Raw genomic sequence first — 21682 nt, 5'->3', positions numbered from 1 at the left:
ACTTAACTGGACCAATTAAGTGCCTTTTAGAAGCTTCATTGGTCAGTTGGAATAAACATCAGGAGGGAGGAGTGCTGGAATTGCCCACCCCTGAGTGACCAACTAAAACTCCACATGCAGAATGGATCTGCACAAACAGTGATTGTAATCTGCAGCAAGTCATCAACTCCCTCTCTGACCTCAATGTATCCTCCAACTACAACCACAGAGAATCCAGGATTAAACAATGCATCATCTTATAAAAACAGTAATGCAGAGGCTACCTCTAATTAGCGTGCTGATTTACTGATGCAAACAAGCACATTACTGTGTGTTTATTACTGCTTTGAATCAAATCATTTATCATCTTAACTACATGCCAATGGCTTTTAAATTCTCAACTCACACAGAGCATGGCAAAGCCAGTTTTCAATGTTGAGAAAGAATGCCTTTCGATTAGGTTCAGAGCTGCCTTGCGCTGGTACAGTACATGCAGAGACAACCAAAACTAAAACAGTGCTTCTACCAGCAGTAAAGAAAAAGTCTTTACTGAGACTGCAGTTTAAAGACTCTTAACTGCTTATGAGAACTGAATGAACTTGCTGAGACAGAGAGAGAGACAGACAGAGAGACAGACAGACAGAGAGAGAGAGAGGACGACAATCTTTAGAAGAGCACCACAGAGAACAGTTTCCAAATGCAGCTTTAGTTGGGGCTCCTTCATCCACCTCCTATAAAGCTGTATTATGTACGTCTCCTGGATTAAGAGGTTGCAGTATTCCCTGCAGACTCAGATCAGTTTAGCCACTCAGCTGTACAAGAGGGAGTCAGGCTGAGAGGTCCATACTAAGCATGATAGTAACCATGACCAGTTAGCATATGCCTAAGCTACAGCTAACTGCTGAAGACACCACCGAGACTACTCCAATGAAATAAAACCAAGCTTTGCCCCGACAGGGAAACACAAACTGAACATAAAACTACATCCAATAAAACAGGCATTAAAGCCCGAGTTTGAACCACTGCAAAAAGGAGACGGAGGACTGCCTGCAGCTGGTTAAATCATGCTGACAGAAAGCATCCGTCCCCAGAGAGAAACGGCCTGCGCAGTGCATCTCCAGGAAAGAAAGCAGCACACTTCCTCCCTAATGAAGCTGTTTGTTTCATCTGGCTAATGAGGAAGGGTAGTGGTGGCTTGCGTGTGTAGACTGGGAGCCTGCTGCTAACCCTTATAAGGAGCAATAATAAAAAAACCACAGCTGAATATGCAACATTAGTTACAGTGCAGTGCAGGCAGCTTCAGGTGATTAGCATGTGGTACACTGCTAGCTGGATTCTGGAGCACTGCAGATAACAAGACAGGTTTGTTTTTGAAGACTGTGCAATGCTGCTGTGTTGCCTGAAGCCTTACCTCATCTACTGATCTCACCGTTCCGGAACACTAGGATGTTCTAGAAGTTTGGAACTGTTAATAACACTCACACAGACACACACACTCTTCGGATTCCTGCTACAGTAAATTACATTCTATCCCTGGATGCAATCTGTTTCACCGTCACTGTATGTGGCACGATGGTACGGCTCCCAGCATCTTTACCTCAAACGCTCTTCATCTTTAATAGCATGGTACTCTACTGTTATAGCTTACAGCATGATTTTGCCCAAATCAAACCTACAAGGCCCACTGTGTATCTGTTAAGCTCCGGATGACTTAAGGTACTGGATTCGCCATGCTAGAGGCTACAGTCACCTCACACAGATGCAGACCAGCATTTCTAGAATCACACCATAAGCCACGACATGCCTCGTATACAAGTACAAGCATAAAAATAGATGCTTTACTGTAATACAAGTCGTACTGAATGCACTGCATGGTCAAATACCTGCTTGGAACTAATTATCAATGCTGGACGAAGCAGTTCCTGAGACACAGCCTTCATTAAACAAATCAAAATCTAACTATCACGCATGCTGCTAGTACTGTAGGGGAGGTAGATGCTGGTAACCTCAACAATGTGGACTGTTTCTTCAATTCTAACCTGTTTGGACATCATGCAAGGAATGTAGATGATGTTCTACAGTAGATATGGGGAGCCTGACCTCCCCTCACAGTATGTTGAACTTCTTGTAACCTTTACAGTACATGCAATATTTCATCAAACTGAGGCAACAGCTGCATTACTCCACTATGAGCCAAACAATCACGGGAACTCAGGCAAAGACTGTTCAACAGTATATCATTTTACATGCCTCTATATAAAAACATAACAGCAATTTAAAAGAAATCAGCCATTACGTATTCTTACTCTGGGACCAAAACTTCAAGGAATTCTTAAAACAACAAGCCTTCCTGAAAAGTATATAACAAAAAAATAAATCTGAAAACGTTTGCCAATTCTAACATGGCAGTGTTGTGTGTTTTCGGGGTGTATCCATAGCAAAAACTGAAATCACTTTATATTAAGCACTTTTGTTATAGTTGACTATTGCACTGATGGTTGGTTTTACTTAAGAAAAGAATGTGTTAAAAAAAAAAAAAAGCATATGGAACTAAAAGCAATGCTCTGGAATCTGGCCATGCTTTCTGGGAAGGCTGCCCAGCAGGTAAAGGGTTAAGCACAGCTGAAAGAGATAATTACATTACAAAAAATCCATAGCATTTATACTGTGAATGTCTATTAGACAGTATTATTGCATTCTGCTCTGTTGAACTGGTACCAGAGTCCCGGTCTGCAAGTCAAGCTGTTCGAGGCTGGCTCAGGTTCCATCTGGGATCACTGCCACTGCTCTTCCAGCCCCTCTGCCCACTGGGACCGCCAGCAGGAAGAAACTACACCACCAGGCCATCCTACCACCAAGCCCATTACCAGCATTAAATACTAGGCAAGCTTTCCAGTCCCTCGGCTCTAACTAGTAAGGCACACACAGACCAGTAAATGCAAATATCAAGCACATTTTCCTTTGGATAATCAGAGCCACACTTCCTCCTTGTCACCAAGCTCTAACAACTAGGTCACACTGTCTCCCAATCCATCAGCTTTATCCACTAGACAACTGTACCTCCCAGTCCCTCATCTCTAACTACTAGGCCGCAATGCCTCTGAAACTCAGCTCAAACCACTAGGCAGCTCTGCCTCCCAATTTCTCCACTCTAACCACAGCCCACCCTGCCTCCCAGACCACTACTGGTAAAAATTTGCTGTCAAATTCTGTGTGTGACAGCATGCAATCTGGTGCAAATTCTGCTGCATTTTCACTCAAGAAACATTTCGATCCGGGAAGTGTCAGAAGTTCAGGGTTTAATCAGAGCTGCAGATAGATCACTGGCACATGGCCGGTGGCAGCACACCCACTCCAACACGACAGTGCAGATTTTACAGTGTCATAAACCAGACAGGCCCATAAAACACTCAAGCAGATCAGCTCTCTTTACGGCAATAGTAGGCAAAGGAAAGCGTCGGGGCAGAGAGCAAGACTGCAGAGATCCTGAAGAATACAGGCAGTCTCTCACAGGGCGCCCATATTCTCAAAAATACCAGAAGCGACAGGCACACAGTACTAGTCGGCAACATACATGAGGTGCTGTGTGCAATACAGGTCTGTGACTGCACAGAATAGGACACAGGACAGTCATGTAGAGCCACTTCACTTTTACTGCCCATGCAGACTCGGGGACTAATTACTAACAATTCAAGGGGTCACTTCTCCAGCAGCTATCATCCACACTTTCTAGTACTGACCAAAATTGCTGGTAAATTTCCACCAGGCTGGAAGAGTTTAAACAGTATGAAAACAGATTTTCATTTTAGTCATTGTGATACTCCCTTACTTCACACCTCAATCACAGCAAGATACACTCCTGTGTAGAAGATATGGTGTGCATCAAAAAATAACAAAGAGAGAACACCTACAGCTTATTGACCATCTTGATATTTTGGGGTTGCTAAGCTGCCAGTGGCTTCAGACTTTCTTTTAAGAAGGAATAAATAAGGAATTCAGTCACAGTCAGAGCATGGGTTTCGCCGAGCCACACAATCCTGTTTTCCACCCACAAGCCACATCTTCTACATAAACAGCAATTTGCTGAAAACATATGTTATTTTTGTAGCTTAGAGCTACAGTTAATCTGCAACTATATGTGCGTGTGTGTGCGTGTGTGTGGCGGGGGGAGGGAGGGGGCAATAAAGCAGAGGCACCTTTTCAGCGTGTCAGCCCACACCCTAAACTTGTATTTATATAGCTCTACAGAAGCGCTTTTTGAATTGTTACGAAACTAGATTATTTAGCACAATATTTAAGAGCATCAGAACACAGGGGTAGAGAGACATCTGTCTGCATGTCAACACACACACACATTATATATATTTATATACACATACATATATATACACATACACACACACACTGTGTAATATATCCATATATATATAGATATATATATATATATATTATGATATATAATATATATATATATATATCTAGAGACTCTCTTACACAATAACCTATTTAAACATGTTCTTTATATTATGCACACAACTCAAATACATGCTTATTCTATCACATTTAACGAGACCTTGACAAGCGAAAACGCATCATTACAAAAAAAAAAATGCCCAAGATGTTATTTATTTGTGCATGTATTTATTTAGTGTAGTTCAATGTCGTAGCACAGTATTTTCTACAAGAATTGAAATTCCCCACACCACCGCTGCACATCGCATCCTCAGCTCCTTGTACATGTACGACGCGCTACACGTCTTTAGTTACTAAGAGGATGTATTAAATACCGCACTGGTAGTACTGCATGATCCAGGATAACGGAGGGCTATTCATTGTAGTGTGTAACTAGTCATTAATAGTCTTTATTATTAGTCGTACACAAATCACAGGCGAATGTGGTGTTACTCCACACTGCGTAAGGAAACGAACCTACATCATACCCTAACCCGAAAAATGGGTCGTGTTAATGGGAATTCCGTGACTGTTAAAAATCGGATGGTTTAAGAAACACGGATACAAAACAAAAATAAATAAATAAATCCGTCTAGGCCTATCCTCCCTTTTCGGGGTTCCATCGGATTTTCCTGCTTCCCAGAAGCCAGCGGCGCTCCCTCCAATACGGCGCAGTGCATTCACAATCCTGGCCTTGCGTTAAAAAAAGTGTGCCCAAAAACAACATAGCATTTCTGCGTCATATCATTTTTAAAACCGTCGCTTTGTCATTTCTAATTTGCTAACTTTAGGCTACGAACCCTCCCACGCAGTAACCCGGTATTGCGTGCTGAAGTTTCACCGCACATACCATCTTGCACACTGCTTACCTGTTTAATCAGGACGTGATGTTAGAAACAATTAACCCAAACAAAACAAACCCCGAGCAATCCTGCAAGCAACGCACCGCGCTGTGAACATGCATACACTGCACAGCAAAGCTTAACAAGTCCGGCTTTAATCTTTATGTTTTGGAATGAAACCAGAAAAAACAAAGGACATTTGCAAAACAGCATTATTTGTAAATAAATAATAATAATAATAATGAAATTAAAAAAATAAATAAATAAAACCAGGAGAGTAGCCTACAAACATACCAATGAAATGCATTTGTTTTTTTAAAAAGGCACCCAGACTTCACAGGTACCACTTACCAGCGTGCAAACTGTGAGAGATGGCGGAATCGGATCTCGGGTCGCGCTGCTTGGAATAATTCGCTTCTGCTGTTCGGGCTGGTTCCACTACCAGTAAATTGCCGTGTTATTACGACTAATAAAACTCAGGAGGCTGGCAGCGTCATGATCCCGGAAAACACGGACTACACATAACTCAAGACACAGTAGTCTGCACGAAACCCATCTATCGCCGCGGCCAATAAAAAAAAAAAAATATAATTATTTTCAATTGTCATGCACCGATCAGCAGTGGAGCCGAGTCAGTGCTTGGCAGGACAGACAGCTTCAACGCGTGTCAAACTCCAGACGGGTCGTACTCGGGCGAGAGCTTGCAAGCAGGATCTCCGTTCTGTTCCAGTTAGGGTTCCTGGAAATCAGCACAGCAAGGCTGTATAGTATGCTTCCCCGCCTCTACCAGCACGGCATTGCAGGTAGGAACATTCCTGTAACCGATCTTTGCACAGCAATCCCAGTGGCGGGGTGGAAACAGAGACAAAGCGCAACACCACAAAGTTTCTTCACTCAGACACTAGAGTGGAGCCTGGAGGCGGTACTGCCCGGCCGGTGTTGAACAGGACAGGGTACAGGAAAGAAGCCCCATCGCGCTTGTACACAAAGTGTCGCGGCTGTCACTGGTGTATATATCACAGTCACACACCCACGGCGTGCAATCGCAATGCATGCCGCTGTGTGTTAGTTTAGCACCGTAATCAGACCGAAGCTGAGGTTTTCCTGGCCAGGGAAACAGACAGTGACCTGTCAGCTGTGTCAGTCAGGCCACCAGACTGAAGGTCCATCCCACGCTGGAATATCTTGGCTCTCGTGTTTTGCAATGGCACCACTGTTTAATTTTTACATGTTTGTTTTATTGTATTCCTTAGATGATTCTGATAGTTTCTCAGCGGGTCTGGACTACTCACATGACCCACCCCCCACACACACACACACACACACAGGAGAGAGGGTTTGTGTGTGGGAAGTTGTGACGGGGCCTTGATTAAAAACAGATTCTCTGGTTTGTATTCCAAGGAACGCATCTGTTCACTACTGTGCGCCAAGCCTATTAAGCTATGTATAAAACATACCACATTACATAAACCAATCTGAGCCCATTTGAAAACTGGAACACGTTTTGTTTTAAAGAAAACTCACAGCCAAACTGGCTGCCTAAAGTGATCCCAAAGCAATCCTATTTATGGCAAAGCAATCCTATTTATGGCAAAGCAATCCTATTTGTAAACCGCCTGGACCCACAAAACATACTGTGCTTTGGCAACCTGATTGCCAACTAAACTTCTTGAGAATGGAAGAAAAGGAGGGAAGAAAAATGAGCTTGCTGGCAAATAAAAGAAATTGGAGGTATCATCTGAGATGCTGCACAGAGATTACACGGCTACAGATAGACGGATTAACTAAATCCCTGGAAAACAGACAGAGGCACAGATTAAGCAGATTGGATTGGGCACTCATTTATATACAGTATGTATTCAAGGGAGTCAGTCATGGATAGAAACAAGACTCCTGTTGCATAGCAGCCTCTCTTGTTCCAGGTTTTACTGCAAGCTTGATTAGCCACGGTGTATATAGGCAACAAGCTCAGGTGTTTTTATTGAACTCATAGTGAAACCAGGAATGGACTGAACTAGCTATGCGATGGGAGTCTTATTTACATCGCTGCTGTCAGCTTTACAGTATGGTTATGCACTCCCAAGCAGGCAGGTACATCAAAGATACAGGTCCAGCTGGTTCATTCATTGTGATGATATGTAAGCAGACACAGATGATGGGGTGTATTTAGATTCACTTTACTTGATTTGACGTAAGTAAAGGTAGATTTAATCAATGCTCCCCTAACGGGTTGCTGTCGGTCCACATTTCACACCCAATTCAGAGCCCACAGCAGCTCAGCACAGCCCAATGTTAACAGTGTTAAATGAATTTCCCTGCAGAATCACGTCCTTCTTTAAGCCTTCGCTGCCACCTGCCCTGCAATCTGTGAACTGCAGTCTCCAAAGTAGAATTTGCACAGCAAATTACTGAGGCCTTCCTCTTTTTTCAATATAGCAGAGCTCCCAACTCACCCTGTCTGTACCCCTCTATACTGTAACAGAGCTCCCAACTCACCCTGTCTGTACCCCTCTATACTGTAACAGAGCCCCCAACTCACCCTGTCTGTACCCCTCTATACTGTAACAGAGCCCCCAACTCACCCTGTCTGTACCCCTCTATACGGAGCACCTATGAGAGCTCCCAACTCACCCTGTCTGTACCCCTCTATACTGTAACAGAGCCCCCAACTCACCCTGTCTGTACCCCTCTATACTGTAACAGAGCTCCCAACTCACCCTGTCTGTACCCCTCTATACTGTAACAGAGCTCCCAACTCACCCTGTCTGTACCCCTCTATACTGTAACAGAGCCCCCAACTCACCCTGTCTGTACCCCTCTATACTGTAACAGAGCCCCCAACTAACCCTGTCTGTACCCCTCTATACTGTAACAGAGCCCCCAACTCACCCTGTCTGTACCCCTCTATAGTGTAACAGAGCCCCCAACTCACCCTGTCTGTACCCCTCTATACTGTAACAGAGCCCCCAACTCACCCTGTCTGTACCCCTCTATACTGTAACAGAGCCCCCAACTCACCCTGTCTGTACCCCTCTATACTGTAACAGAGCCCCCTGTCTGTACCCCTCTATACTGTAACAGAGCCCCCAACTCACCCTGTCTGTACCCCTCTATAGTGTAACAGAGCCCCCAACTCACCCTGTCTGTACCCCTCTATACTGTAACAGAGCCCCCAACTCACCCTGTCTGTACCCCTCTATACTGTAACAGAGCCCCCAACTCACCCTGTCTGTACCCCTCTATACTGTAACAGAGCCCCCAACTCACCCTGTCTGTACCCCTCTATACTGTAACAGAGCCCCCAACTCACCCTGTCTGTACCCCTCTATACTGTAACAGAGCCCCCAACTCACCCTGTCTGTACCCCTCTATCTGTACCCCTCTATACTGTAACAGAGCCCCCAACTCACCCTGTCTGTACCCCTCTATACTGTAACAGAGCCCCCAACTCTCCCTGTCTGTACCCCTCTATACTGTAACAGAGCCCCCAACTCACCCTGTCTGTACCCCTCTATACTGTAACACAGCCCCCAACTCTCCCTCAATCTGTACCCCTCTATACTGTAACAGAGCCCCCAACTCTCCCTCAATCTGTACCCCTCTATACTGTAACAGAGCCCCCAACTCTCCCTCAATCTGTACCCCTCTATACTGTAACAGAGCCCCCAACTCTCCCTCAATCTGTACCCCTCTATACTGTAACAGAGCCCCCAACTCTCCCTCAATCTGTACCCCTCTATACTGTAACAGAGCCCCCAACTCTCCCTCAATCTGTACCCCTCTATACTGTAACAGAGCCCCCAACTCTCCCTCAATCTGTACCCCTCTATACTGTAACAGAGCCCCCAACTCTCCCTCAATCTGTACCCCTCTATACTGTAACACAGCCCCCAACTCTCCCTCAATCTGTACCCCTCTATACTGTAACAGAGCCCCCAACTCTCCCTCAATCTGTACCCCTCTATACTGTAACAGAGCCCCCAACTAAATATGAATACAAATACCCCTCTTAATCTGTGTAAAACTCTCTCAATCTGTACCCCTCTATACTGTAACAGAGCTCCCAACTCTCCCTCAATCTGTACCCCTCTATACTGTAACAGAGCCCCCAACTCTCCCTCAATCTGTACCCCTCTGTACTGTAACAGAGCCCCCAACTCTCCCTCAATCTGTACTCCTCTGTACTGTAAAAGAGCTCCCAACTCTCCCTCAATCTGTACCCCTCTGTACTGTAACAGAGCCCCCAACTCTCCCTCAATCTGTACCCCTCTACACTGTAACAGAGCCCCCAACTATCATTTACAGATCAGTCATTGAAAACTGTACAGAAACCTTGGCCACTAGAGGGCAGTGCAAGCTAAAATATTCAATACAAACCCCTGGTCATCCCATGCATTTCTTTTTAATCCTTTATTACACAAACCTCACACAAAATATCTCAGCCAATCAGCTTCTCACTGCAGCCAGCCATTTTCTCCCAGCTTGTTAGCTGTAGGCGTGGCGATGCAGTAAACGAAGATGCGCTCATTCTCTGTTTGAGTGTGAGTACCCCTTTAGCTGAACCGCTGTGGGGCTGTTATACCCGGTTTCCAGACACAAGCAGGCTGAACGAGGCTGTTGCAAAGAGGACGGTGCAGCCCAGCTTCACAGAGCTCTGTACCATTCATGCTATTAAACTGATGTAAACAATGTTAAAAACACCGTGGTTTCCAAAATATAAAAACTACCATTGCCTACTGCAGGGGTCTGCAACCCTGGTCCCAGAGAGCTACTGGGTCTTCTGGTATTCATTTCAACTGAGTGCTCAGTTACTTCTTTGAGCCAGTTATTGGCTTAATCAGTTAAGATTAACAGGTGTTCCAGATCTTTACTCAGTGAAGATGTAAAGACAAAAACTTCATCAGATTCAACGGCTATGTTCTTGCCAGCAGTAGACGATTACTGTTTTCAGATGGCATTTGTGTGATCAGAGGCTGCTGTTTGTATCTGGTGTGTGATCAGAGGCTGTTGTTTGTATCTGGTGTGTGATCAGAGGCTGCTGTTTGTATCTGGTGTGTGATCAGAGGCTGCTGTTTGTATCTGGTGTGTGATCAGAGGCTGCTGTTTGTATCTGGTGTGTGATCAGAGGCTGCTGTTTGTATCTGGTGTGTGATCAGAGGCTGCTGTTTGTATCTGGTGTGTGATCAGAGGCTGCTGTTTGTATCTGGTGTGTGATCAGAGGTTGCTGTTTGTATCTGGTGTGTGATCAGAGGCTGCTGTTTGTATCTGGTGTGTGATCAGAGGCTGCTGTTTGTATCTGGTGTGTGATCAGAGGCTGCTGTTTGTATCTGGTGTGTGATCAGAGGCTGCTGTTTGTATCTGGTGTGTGATCAGAGGCTGCTGTTTGTATCTGGTGTGTGATCAGAGGCTGCTGTTTGTATCTGGTGTGTGATCAGAGGCTGCTGTTTGTTGTGTGATCAGAGGCTGCTGTTTGTATCTGGTGTGTGATCAGAGGCTGCTGTTTGTTGTGTGATCAGAGGTTGCTGTTTGTATCTGGTGTGTGATCAGAGGCTGCTGTTTGTATCTGGTGTGTGATCAGAGGCTGCTGTTTGTATCTGGTGTGTGATCAGAGGCTGCTGTTTGTATCTGGTGTGTGATCAGAGGCTGCTGTTTGTATCTGGTGTGTGATCAGAGGCTGCTGTTTGTATCTGGTGTGTGATGAGAGGTTGCTGTTTGTTGTGTGATCAGAGGCTGCTGTTTGTTGTGTGATCAGAGGTTGCTGTTTGTATCTGGTGTGTGATCAGAGGCTGCTGTTTGTTGTGTGATCAGAGGTTGCTGTTTGTATCTGGTGTGTGATCAGAGGCTGCTGTTTGTATCTGGTGTGTGATCAGAGGCTGCTGTTTGTATCTGGTGTGTGATCAGAGGTTGCTGTTTGTTGTGTGATCAGAGGCTGCTGTTTGTATCTGGTGTGTGGTCAGAGGCTGCTGTTTGTATCTGGTGTGTGATCAGAGGCTGCTGTTTGTTGTGTGATCAGAGGTTGCTGTTTGTATCTGGTGTGTGATCAGAGGCTGCTGTTTGTTGTGTGATCAGAGGTTGCTGTTTGTATCTGGTGTGTGATCAGAGGTTGCTGTTTGTATCTGGTGTGTGATCAGAGGCTGCTGTTTGTATCTGGTGTGTGATCAGAGGCTGCTGTTTGTTGTGTGATCAGAGGCTGCTGTTTGTATCTGGTGTGTGATCAGAGGCTGTTTGTATCTGGTGTGTGATCAGAGGCTGCTGTTTGTATCTGGTGTGTGATCAGAGGCTGCTGTTTGTATCTGGTGTGTGATCAGAGCTGCTGTTTGTATCTGGTGTGTGATCAGAGGCTGCTGTTTGTATCTGGTGTGTGATCAGAGGCTGCTGTTTGTATTTGGTGTGTGATCAGAGGCTGCTGTTTGTATCTGGTGTGTGATCAGAGGCTGCTGTTTGTATCTGGTGTGTGATCAGAGGCTGCTGTTTGTATCTGGTGTGTGATCAGAGGCTGCTGTTTGTATCTGGTGTGTGATGAGAGGTTGCTGTTTGTTGTGTGATCAGAGGCTGCTGCTTGTATCTGGTGTGTGATCAGAGGTTGCTGTTTGTATCTGGTTTTCACACAGCCTGTTTCCACAGTGAGCAATCAGCATAAGAAGTGTGAAGGGATTAGAGAGAAGGTGCTGAAGTGACAATGACAAAGAGAAAGGATGTCCCTTGTGAAGCTGAACACAGTAAATCTGCAGGTACCCAGGTGTTCACCCTGTTTCTACATTTAGCAGGGTTTGTCATTGATCTTTAATATGCTTTAGTATACCTCTCTGGGCTTGACAGTGCTTACCCATGATCAACTATGCTTTTACTATTACTAGACTCGGCTATGGTAAACTTTAACAAGATGTAGCCAAGTTGTGTTTAAAGCTGCACAATCTCTCCACTATATTGAAATATAAACCACTGGTGTCCGATTACTTTGGGATTCTATAGGTTAGCTAATGGAAAGTATGTGTCGTTGACTGTTAAGTTGGTTTACATTACCGAAAGCTGTAGGGTTGCTGAAACACCAAAAACCACCACCACCACAAAACAGTGAAATTGACTGACTGATGTGCAGGTGAATTATTGAAGCTTCATGCAGGTTTACCTCTCCTCTGAAACCTGCATCCTTCTAGGATCAGTGCAGCACTGGAAGCTTACATGTGGCTCCGATTCGTACTTTTCTTATATCAAGAGCCTTAAGGAAACATTGAAACGCATCACATTTCCATAACGGTAACAAAATGTACAACAATGTTTTTATTATTATTATTGTTATTAGTAGGATCAGCTGAACATGCACATAAAATGCCATAAGAAAACCCAAGCGAATGAGATGCGCAGAAGACAGAGAAGGGTATGATGTGAGTGGGCACGGCGCTGTTTGATTTAGTGATGACCTCATTCTATCAGCACCTCATCACAATGTGCGTGGGGGCTCTATGCTCTTCTTACAAATGCTTAGTTTGAATATAAAGTATGTGAATGTGGTGTTAATAATATAAAAAAAAAAAAAAATGCCCCTTCATTTAAGATAAAAGTTTAAGGGAGGTGCATTATGAAAATAAATGTAATTAAAGGGCTAAGGGAACTTTTGAAAACAGGTGCAGTTGCAGAAATTGTGAATGCACAGCAGCATTATATTTCAATCTTATTAAGTAAGTCATGCCTTGTCGTTACGCACAGTGGAAAGTGGTAAGAATGCAGCTGCTGTGCTGCGCTCCACAAGGGATTAAACCCTGTACCCTCGTAAAGGGTTACTGTCTGCAGGACAGGGTGACCAGGAGGTCAGTTTGCTACATTGCAATGATGCTGTGGAAAGAAATAAACATGTCAAAACCAATTTGAAGGATGCGGTCAGACAAGAAGTGTGGTGCGTCCCTGAGAAAGAGCAGCATCCTGCTGTTCAGTTCAGCAATGGAACCCTTCTCTGAGACAAGCGGGGCCTTTTCAATGCAACTAACGCCATGACTCTTCTCATAGGTGCCAGCTGCATGCCAGGCCCATGGCGGCAGTCCTAGAAACTTGTTTCCCATCATTTGGTTTAACCAAGCCATCATGAAAGAGAGGTCACCATTTATGCATTTATTTATATTACAATAGAAATATTATTCCATGCATTTCTATCTCTAATACTGTTCCCAGGTCTGTTGGATTTTCGATCCCATCACCCCGAAACTGGCCAGCTGCACAGAGTTTGCTTCAGAAAACTGACTGTAAACAGGGCTGGGAAAAGGACTGTTTCAGACAGAATATCTGCAGCAGTGTGTCAGTTTAAATGAACACAAAAGATTGAGTGTCATCGGCACAGAGTGGCACTGGATCCCATGACTTTCTTCTCAAGGATCTTGAGCCATTCTTCTCAGAGAATCCTGGCTGAGCATCACCCAGCGTGTTGCATGGCTTCCATCCCTATATGAATCCACATTACCATCAGATAGGAATAAAAAGCCATAGAACACAGTGGAGAGGAAAGGAGAGGAGAGGAGAGGAGAGGAAAGGAGGAGGTGAGGAGAGAAGAGTGGAGGAGAGGAGATGGGAGCAGAGGAGAAGAGAGGAGTGGAGAAGGGACCATTGACATTGCACTGGGATGGTTATAAAGTTCAGCAGGATTTCCATGCAGGATCTGGCAATGTTGAACCTGAAACAGAAAGCATAACAGGTACAATTCTGCATACTACGAGAAACAGGATCTTAAAATTCAGCTTCTCCTACATGCAAACAAATTTAAATAAACGTTTCAGCAAGCATGTCAGATAAAATGTTAAATGTCTTCATCAACAGCAACAACTTAATTTTATAACTTTAAAAGTGCAGTCTTAACCCTAACCCTAACCCTAACTCTAACCCTAACCCTAACCCAAATCCTTGTCAATGTGTTCCTCTCATCTCAGACTGTAGAAGTGCACTTCCTCATTTTGACCACAAGGGGTCACTACAGCCTACCTTGTAGGCTCCCCACTAAACCGAGTATGACCTAAGGCTGAAAATGTTACAATTCATGCACTGCAAACAAGATACATTGTGGGGGTCAATGACTTTTTGCTTAATGTTCTGAGCTGTCAGGGTCACAACACATTACTTAATGATACAAAACACAAACAAACAGAAACTGCAAACAACATAACAACCCAGTGATGCACAGATAACAAACTGAAAAATCATTATGTAGTTTACTGTGCTTTTCCCTCTATGCTACATATACTGTGCATGTACCATGGCTGTTACCCTGCTATCACTGTTATTTCCTTATGGTTTGATCAGCTTTAATATTCTTTTTTGAGGGTTAGCGCAAGCATTTGTAGCAGGCGGTCTGGCCTGTCTCTGCATACTGCTGTATTCCAGCTGCTGCAGACAGAGCTGCAATGGGTGTTCCTGCAGCCCAGATTTCTCAACCCCAGTCCGTACCGCACAGGAGAAATCCAAAGGAGAAGCACTCCTGATTTGTATGTATTTTGTATTTTTACTGGAACACTGCATCCTCATGTGCTCAGTCTCCTAATGAGACCCATTACAGGAGCAGAAACAACAGCTCCTGTGCAGACCTGGGCTGCAGTGTCTTGCTCTCCCTGCAATGTGACGTTGTTTCTTGCAACAGCACATTGTGCTCTTAATGAGGCTGATGTGATATGGAATGGAGCCTCCTGTGCAACAGCCCTCATGACTGTGAAGGCATCCAGCCCAGGGCTCCTGCCAGCCTCATTAACAGGGCTCGCACTCTTTGGGAAGTGTTGTGTTTTTAAAATCAGGAGTCACCTGCTAGTTGTTTAGTTTTTTGTCACTGATGGCAAAGGCAGGTTTGCGTAGAATATCTTAAATAAGTGTTTGCCCCGGGAACAGAGAGTCTCATTTATATATATATATATATATATATATATATATATATATATATATATATATATATATATATATATATATCATTGCAGATTTTATCTTTTTATCCTCTTGAAAAAAAAAAAACTGCAGTGAGAAGAAAGCCTTCTGTCTGATCACAGCATGGGTGGGTATAATGTCTTGGATACATGATGGGATGACAGCATTGTAGACTGAAGCTCCCTTCTGCCTGTCTGCCTGCCTGCCTGCCTGACTGACTGCCTGTCTGTCTGTCTGTCTGTCTCCCCAATAAGGGACCCACATGACCTTGGGAGTCTGGAAAAGGGTTTTGCTGTAATATAGGGTGCAACTCTCATGCCATTTCTTTTTCAATCTTTAACAAGGCATTTTAACAGCTGCAGCACATAACAGGATCACTCCTGACAAGTGATGTTTTTGGAAGAAAAAGTTCAAACAGAATCCAATTAAACTCTGTATACAGAACGCACAAGCGATATGGGCGTTTGGGCACACATTTCCTTGGGGAGTGGGTGGTGAATCAAAGCAACGCCAGTATGATGCACATTTAGGACAACACACAACCTTTACTTGAGTGATTAGACTGACATTTAAAGCTGGGAACAGCACGATGAGTAATGCACTTTTCATGTGTCAAAAAGACAACAGCAGCAGCTGTGAGTGCTCTTCCTCTGAAGTGCCCCTGATTGTATCTGCCGCTGTGACCTGCTTCATTTTCTGAAGACGCTGAATGCACTGCAGACCCCGAGCCTGGAGTGCAGTGAAAGACAGGCAGAGATGCAACTCAATGGCTGGTGATGATGACTCACACAGGTAAGTGTGGCTGAGCATTCTGATTCCATGGAACCCAGCCTGTCTGCCTCTCCTGTGTGTGTGTGTGTCTCTGCCTGTGTGTGTGTCTCTGCGTGTATGTTTTCTTAAAGTGTGTCCGGACAGTGCTTTTTACAAATCCCTAAACAAACTGCAGGTCCTGTTTGCAAGCGAAGCGGTTTCATCATTTCCACGTCTCTTTGAGAGCTGCAATAGTCCTTGTGACGAGAGCAGCATTATAGAAACTTGTGGAAATGTAGAACATGCTTTTCTAGATGCTGCGTTCATTTGTCTTGTAACCACGCGGCAGTGTTCTGCCTCTGAGCACTATAACCAACACACTTGCAGTCAGGAAAGAGCCGTGCCACTGAGGAGGAAGCTTTCCTCTGGCACTAGAGGGGCTGTGTCTTTCAAAGGGGCTGCATCCTATTGCAATTAGCATGTGAAAAGCAGCTGTTAATGAAGCAGGGCCTCTCAGGGGAGCTGGGTTTACGAGTCAATAATTAGCATTGTAAGCGCTGTACAAAGAGCCGGGAGGCAGGGGCAGCTGTTTACTGCACTGCATTGCAGGAGCACACTGGGCTCCCCAGAGGCCCGCGCCAGCACACTGTCACTGAGCACTGATTCTCAGGCTGCTGGATGGTGGCATTTTTACATCCTAGCTTCAAACCACTCCAGTTTCTTTCCTAACAAAACTGCTTTCATTAACTGTCTCTTTAATGTGTAATACTGGAATAAAAGAAACAAGTGAAATTTAACGAATTCACTGAAACTGAAAAGAGAATCTAGGAATGTTCAAATCCATGTTCATTCTGGAGATTTAATGTAAACACATTTCCTGGGGTCAAATCTTAAACCTTGGGAAACTGGGTTACCCTGATATCCTCCAAATGGTCAAAATGAGACAGCTGCTACTCACAGGGGCAACTTCTAGAGCTGAGTAACTTTGCAGAAAGACTCGCATACTAGCCAAATAAAAACTAAAGCAGCTGTCTGTTTTATCTTGAAATAATAATAATAATAATAATAATAATAATAATAATAATAATAATAATAATAATAATAAATGAGCTGGGTGGATCTCTCTTCACTAGATTAGTCCACAGGTTTACAGTTTCGAGTGATCTACCTTTCCTATAAAACCAGAGCGGCGTGCCTGTCTGAGCAGAGTTTCCCAGACCTCCACAGAGGGCCGCGGCTCTGAAAGAGTTAAAATGCTGACGGTTCCAAGGGTCAGAAGGTCATGTGTAATTAATGTGGTTCATTTGATCAGCTCTGGAGAACACGCAAGGGTGCACCTCCACTCTGCTGCTCAGCTTGGGAGCTGAGGTGACGACCCCAAATCACACGCTGGAAGGCTCATTTCTTTAATTGACGATGTAGCGGTCCGAGAAGGAAATAGATGCTAAGCTGAAAGGAGGGGGTGAGAGGGGGGGGGGGGGGGGGGGGGGGGGGGGGGTCTTCCTTTGATCTGCACCGACATGGGACGGAGATGTCGGGAAGGATTTTTAAGCTGGGACCCTTTTAGGCAGGAACGTTATTTTCCAAGCAGGGCCTTAGTTAAGAATAAAAAGTGAATCTATTAATCTAGCATGCACATACATGGCCTAACGGGCTCCCTGCTCTGAGCCCCCATAAGGACCCCAGCACGCTGCTGTCAGTGCTGTGCGCTTCAGAAGAGATGTGACACAGCCTTGCTGTACTGCAGTAGAGAAGGGCTTATCGATCCCACTAATCAGACCAGAAGTTCATTCTGTTTATTTGTTTTACAAATGCCATTCAGGAGCTGCTAAGCCTGTTCCTGGTCTATCTACCTATATTTGAATAAGCAGCCGCTCTGTCACTGCAACACAAAACTCAGAGACGAGACCAAATTACCAACATAACACTCTGAAACTGTCAGTGGATTTGTAGTGTGTCTCGCTTGGGAAGCCACTGACATGTGGTACACTGCTGTTTTGTATTCTGACCCCTGCTGGTGAGACGAGGTTATGAGGCAAGCTCTATAACTGCCCGTGCAAGCCAGCCCAGTTCGTTTGCACAGTGGTTAAGAAATTCGCTTGGGGATTGGCTAGTTGCTGCTTTGTGCCAGCCTCCATCCTGCTACACCAAGCTTCTCAACACCATTCCCTTTGCAGTGCGCCTTATCACTGCCACTGCACCTGTCTGGATCATGCCAGGGACTTCAGTATCCACAGTTATCATTTCCACACGCCTTAATCTCGCTGCAAATACAAAGCACTGTGAGGCAAATTCAGATATCTGCACAAGCCTTATAGTTGACAGCGTGCAACACAACAGAGTCTAATTCAAGACATTTCCTCCAAACTAACAGCTCAGTGTCTTGTTTGAATTTTTATTGATTTTCATTCTGCAAAACCAGGAAACCACTCGTGTGTGCCACAAACAACTCTCCTCAACTCTGTTTTTCATTAAACCTTGTTCGATATTTGTTTTCCCAGCTCTGGCTGCCTAATTGATGGTTGAGTCAACCATTCAATTCCAGTTCTGCTGTTGATTCAACAGCGCAGTCCCTGTAAATGCAGAGTGGATTACTGGGACTCAGCATTTTCAAACAGCACAAAACAGGCCAACAAAAAGACTAAAACTAATTAACAACCAGCCTGCAGAAACTAGGAATTCCAGTACACCATTTTCTGGTCCGCTTTTTTTTTCTAGTGCATTGCTCTCCTACAGAACAGTTCTGAGAAATCCCAACCAAAGCTGACAGGAAGGACTGTACTTGTCCTGAAACCAGTTCTGATTTTTTTTTTTTTTTTTTTTTATAATGTCACAAAGACGGCTGTAGTGGGTGACGATCAGAACCAGGAACCAACAAATAAACAACAGAGAGGTGGAGTTTGGTGGAGCTGAGTGATTGTTTTCACTCAGCATTTAATAAATAAACCAAGCAGAAAATAAAAGGTTGCAAAGACAAACAAAACACAGGACACGGCACTGGCAACCATGGCAGCCAAAACAAAGAGACAAACAAAAACGAACTACACAGACAAACACGGTGAGCTGCTATTATTATATACGTTCACTATTATTACCTCTGTCTAATCCCGGTCTCCACTCACAGAACACACAACCCCAAGTGAGTGAAAACATGCAGCTTTTATGCAGCTGTACCGAGACTCGATTGCTAATCAATCATTCAATTGGAGTCGCGGTACAACTGCACGTGAATTAATAAAGTGCAATTCCCCATGTTCATATATTATTACATTTTACCTGCACGTGAAGTGCTGTGCTATCCATGTGCCTAAATAAAAATATACATTTTAAACACTTGTGTTACACAGACCCGTTTATATCCCATGTACCAATGACTATACAACAACATTAACACACAGCACGCAACATACAACACAAAAAATACACAGGGGCAGGGGAAGCACTGCCACATATAACCATTAAAAATAATCAGGACTGTGTCAGTAATCAGGCCCGTGCTAAACCCATCAACGATACACCTGGGTCTTTACCTGCTTCAGCTTTTCACACTGCTGAAACCTTGCATGCTCCTCACACGTTGAGTGAATGGCAGTCGCGTGGCAAGGACGTTTTTCGTGCATTTTGATCGCTCATTTAGGCAGTGCGAATAGCATGAATCAACTGAGCACCCTTCAAACTCAGCAGCGATTGTCTTCACAGGTTTGAGAACTCTGATTTCTTAGGTTGCTGGCACCTGATCACTTTAGCAACACTTCTCAGCATAGCAGTTCTATCAACCAGGCCAATCACTTCACTTCTAACACAAGCCAACCTCTCTGCATTGCCACCAATCACTGCCTAAAGATGACACAATGCAGTATGAACTCTGAATTCTGCATGTTGACTAAACTAGAGATTCTATAGATATAGAAAAGGTGATAGCAATATTTCAGCATTGAGAAGAATTGTTGGCTTGGTCTAAGAATCAAGTTAAAAACATGTAACTAAAACAATACTTTTTCAAGTCCAATATTTTTTAATTAAAGTGCAATACCATTGAACTGGCAAAGGTAACGTGGATTGGGACTGGTCCCGCGAACACAGAGAAAAGGTTAATTGGAAAATGCCCCTGTCCAGGGACTTTTTCATTAACAGCACACCAGACACAGGACAAGCAGAAGGAAGAATCTCACGATTCAGGGGAGCAACACATCAATAGGAAAGTGTGAAACATGGTGCCCTTGTCTGGGCAGACTGAAAGGCTGGAGCAATAGGAGCTCCTACAGTACACCGGAACGTTACGTTACATTCACTTGCTGCTCGTAAAAGAAACCAAGCAAAGATATACATTAAAAATGCACTGCCAGGGAGGCTGTTAAGGGTGTTGTGTGTGTGGACTGCGGACACCAGAACAGCGGTCCTTGGCAACAGGCAGGCTGCCAGACACAAGAAGCTCTTTAGACTCAGCCCGGGTTTAAACAAGAGGATCACTCTTACTTAAAAGTTTCTTTTTACATGGCATGGGGACCAGCAGGGTACAATCGCTGACTGGGAAAAATGTACTACAATAAACGAATGTAAAAACAGGCCACAGCTTACCCCATTGAGTGCCACTGTCCTCATTTGAGGACAGGCTACTTTGCAATTTTTTGGCATATTTTTAACTGGCATCTACCTGTTATTTGAATTTTCTCTTTATCATAATTTTGTTAACCGTAAAAGTTAAATTTGGACATAACTGTTAATTTAGCAAATACAGCCCTTCAGATGCTTTTATGACACCTCAATATAAAATAAGAAACTGAAGCCTAAGAACGATCCAGTTCACTGGTCTGATTACAGGCACGTCTAACTGAACTGTCCTCAAAATAGGATGTTTTTTTCATAAAATGGACATTATAATTACATAAAAAGAGAAACAAAAAATGTGACGATGTTTAAGAGCTGTTCGGGTCTATTTTGTAAAACTACCTGTCATCTTTTCATCTTTCAAAAATTAGACTAGAATTTTCTAAATAATATTTTCAGAAACAAGAGCTAGATGTTGAAAGGTTTAACATCTAATTTTATAACTAAGCTATTGAATATCTTCCTCAATCCAGTTTTGAGTCGCCTGATAGAATTAATTTACTGGAAAATCGAATTAAATAAGACTTATTACAAGTACTGCAATTGACGTGATTGGTTTTACCGCAGTATTGTGAAATTCTCATCTAGACTTCAGATTCCACGGGGAGTTATAAAGTAGAAATTTCATGAATAGAGCAGCTCTACATTTTTACTGGTCTCGTCCAAATTGGTACAATATGAGATCTTCTATATTGATTTTTAAAGGGTAATGGAAGCCTTGAGAGTTAAAATTTATACTTTCTTTTCAATTTCACAACTCTGGACCTTGTGACCTGAATCAAAGACTTTACACAAAAACATTACAATAGGTCCAGAATTTTAAAAAATCATTTGAAACTTGTTAGCGATTCAGTCAGTTACCTTGCAGGGAATATCGTCAGAATCCGTCCACATAATCTACAGGGGACGAGTCAAGAACAGATGGGGTCTATTTTCATGATCCTAAAATGTATAAATCTATTATTTTAATTGTTTATGTAGTAAATGTCCCTTAAAAGGTTTACCATGGTATGTTCTGCAGTTTCCTCTTGCTTTTCCTATCTTATACTGTGCATTTCCCATAGTTTCCCCTGGTTTGCCATGTTTATTAATGTGCTCTACCACACCTCATTTTTCTCTACAATGCTTGCCCATGCTGCACCATGCTAAGTGTGATT

General features: G+C 43.8%; 1 protein-coding gene across 4 annotated transcripts in view; it reads right to left on the bottom strand.

Annotated features, from left to right (window-relative positions):
* Positions 1-6297, bottom strand: part of LOC121298176 (cyclin-dependent kinase 17-like) — a 37570-nt gene extending 31273 nt beyond the window's left edge. The window contains exon 1 of one of the 4 annotated variants that reach the window (XM_041225095.1): positions 5625-6297. The gene's annotated coding sequence lies outside the window, so the exon portion shown is untranslated. The remainder of the gene's footprint in view (positions 1-5624) is intronic. The other 3 variants (XM_041225098.1, XM_041225097.1, XM_041225100.1) reach the window with 3 other exon arrangements.
* Between the last annotated feature and the right edge of the window lie 15385 nt (positions 6298-21682).

This window comes from Polyodon spathula, chromosome 23 (assembly GCF_017654505.1).
Source record: "Polyodon spathula isolate WHYD16114869_AA chromosome 23, ASM1765450v1, whole genome shotgun sequence".
NCBI lineage: Eukaryota > Metazoa > Chordata > Actinopteri > Acipenseriformes > Polyodontidae > Polyodon > Polyodon spathula.
The sequence above is the reverse complement of the archived record's forward strand: the minus strand, read 5'-3'. Positions and strand labels throughout refer to the sequence as shown.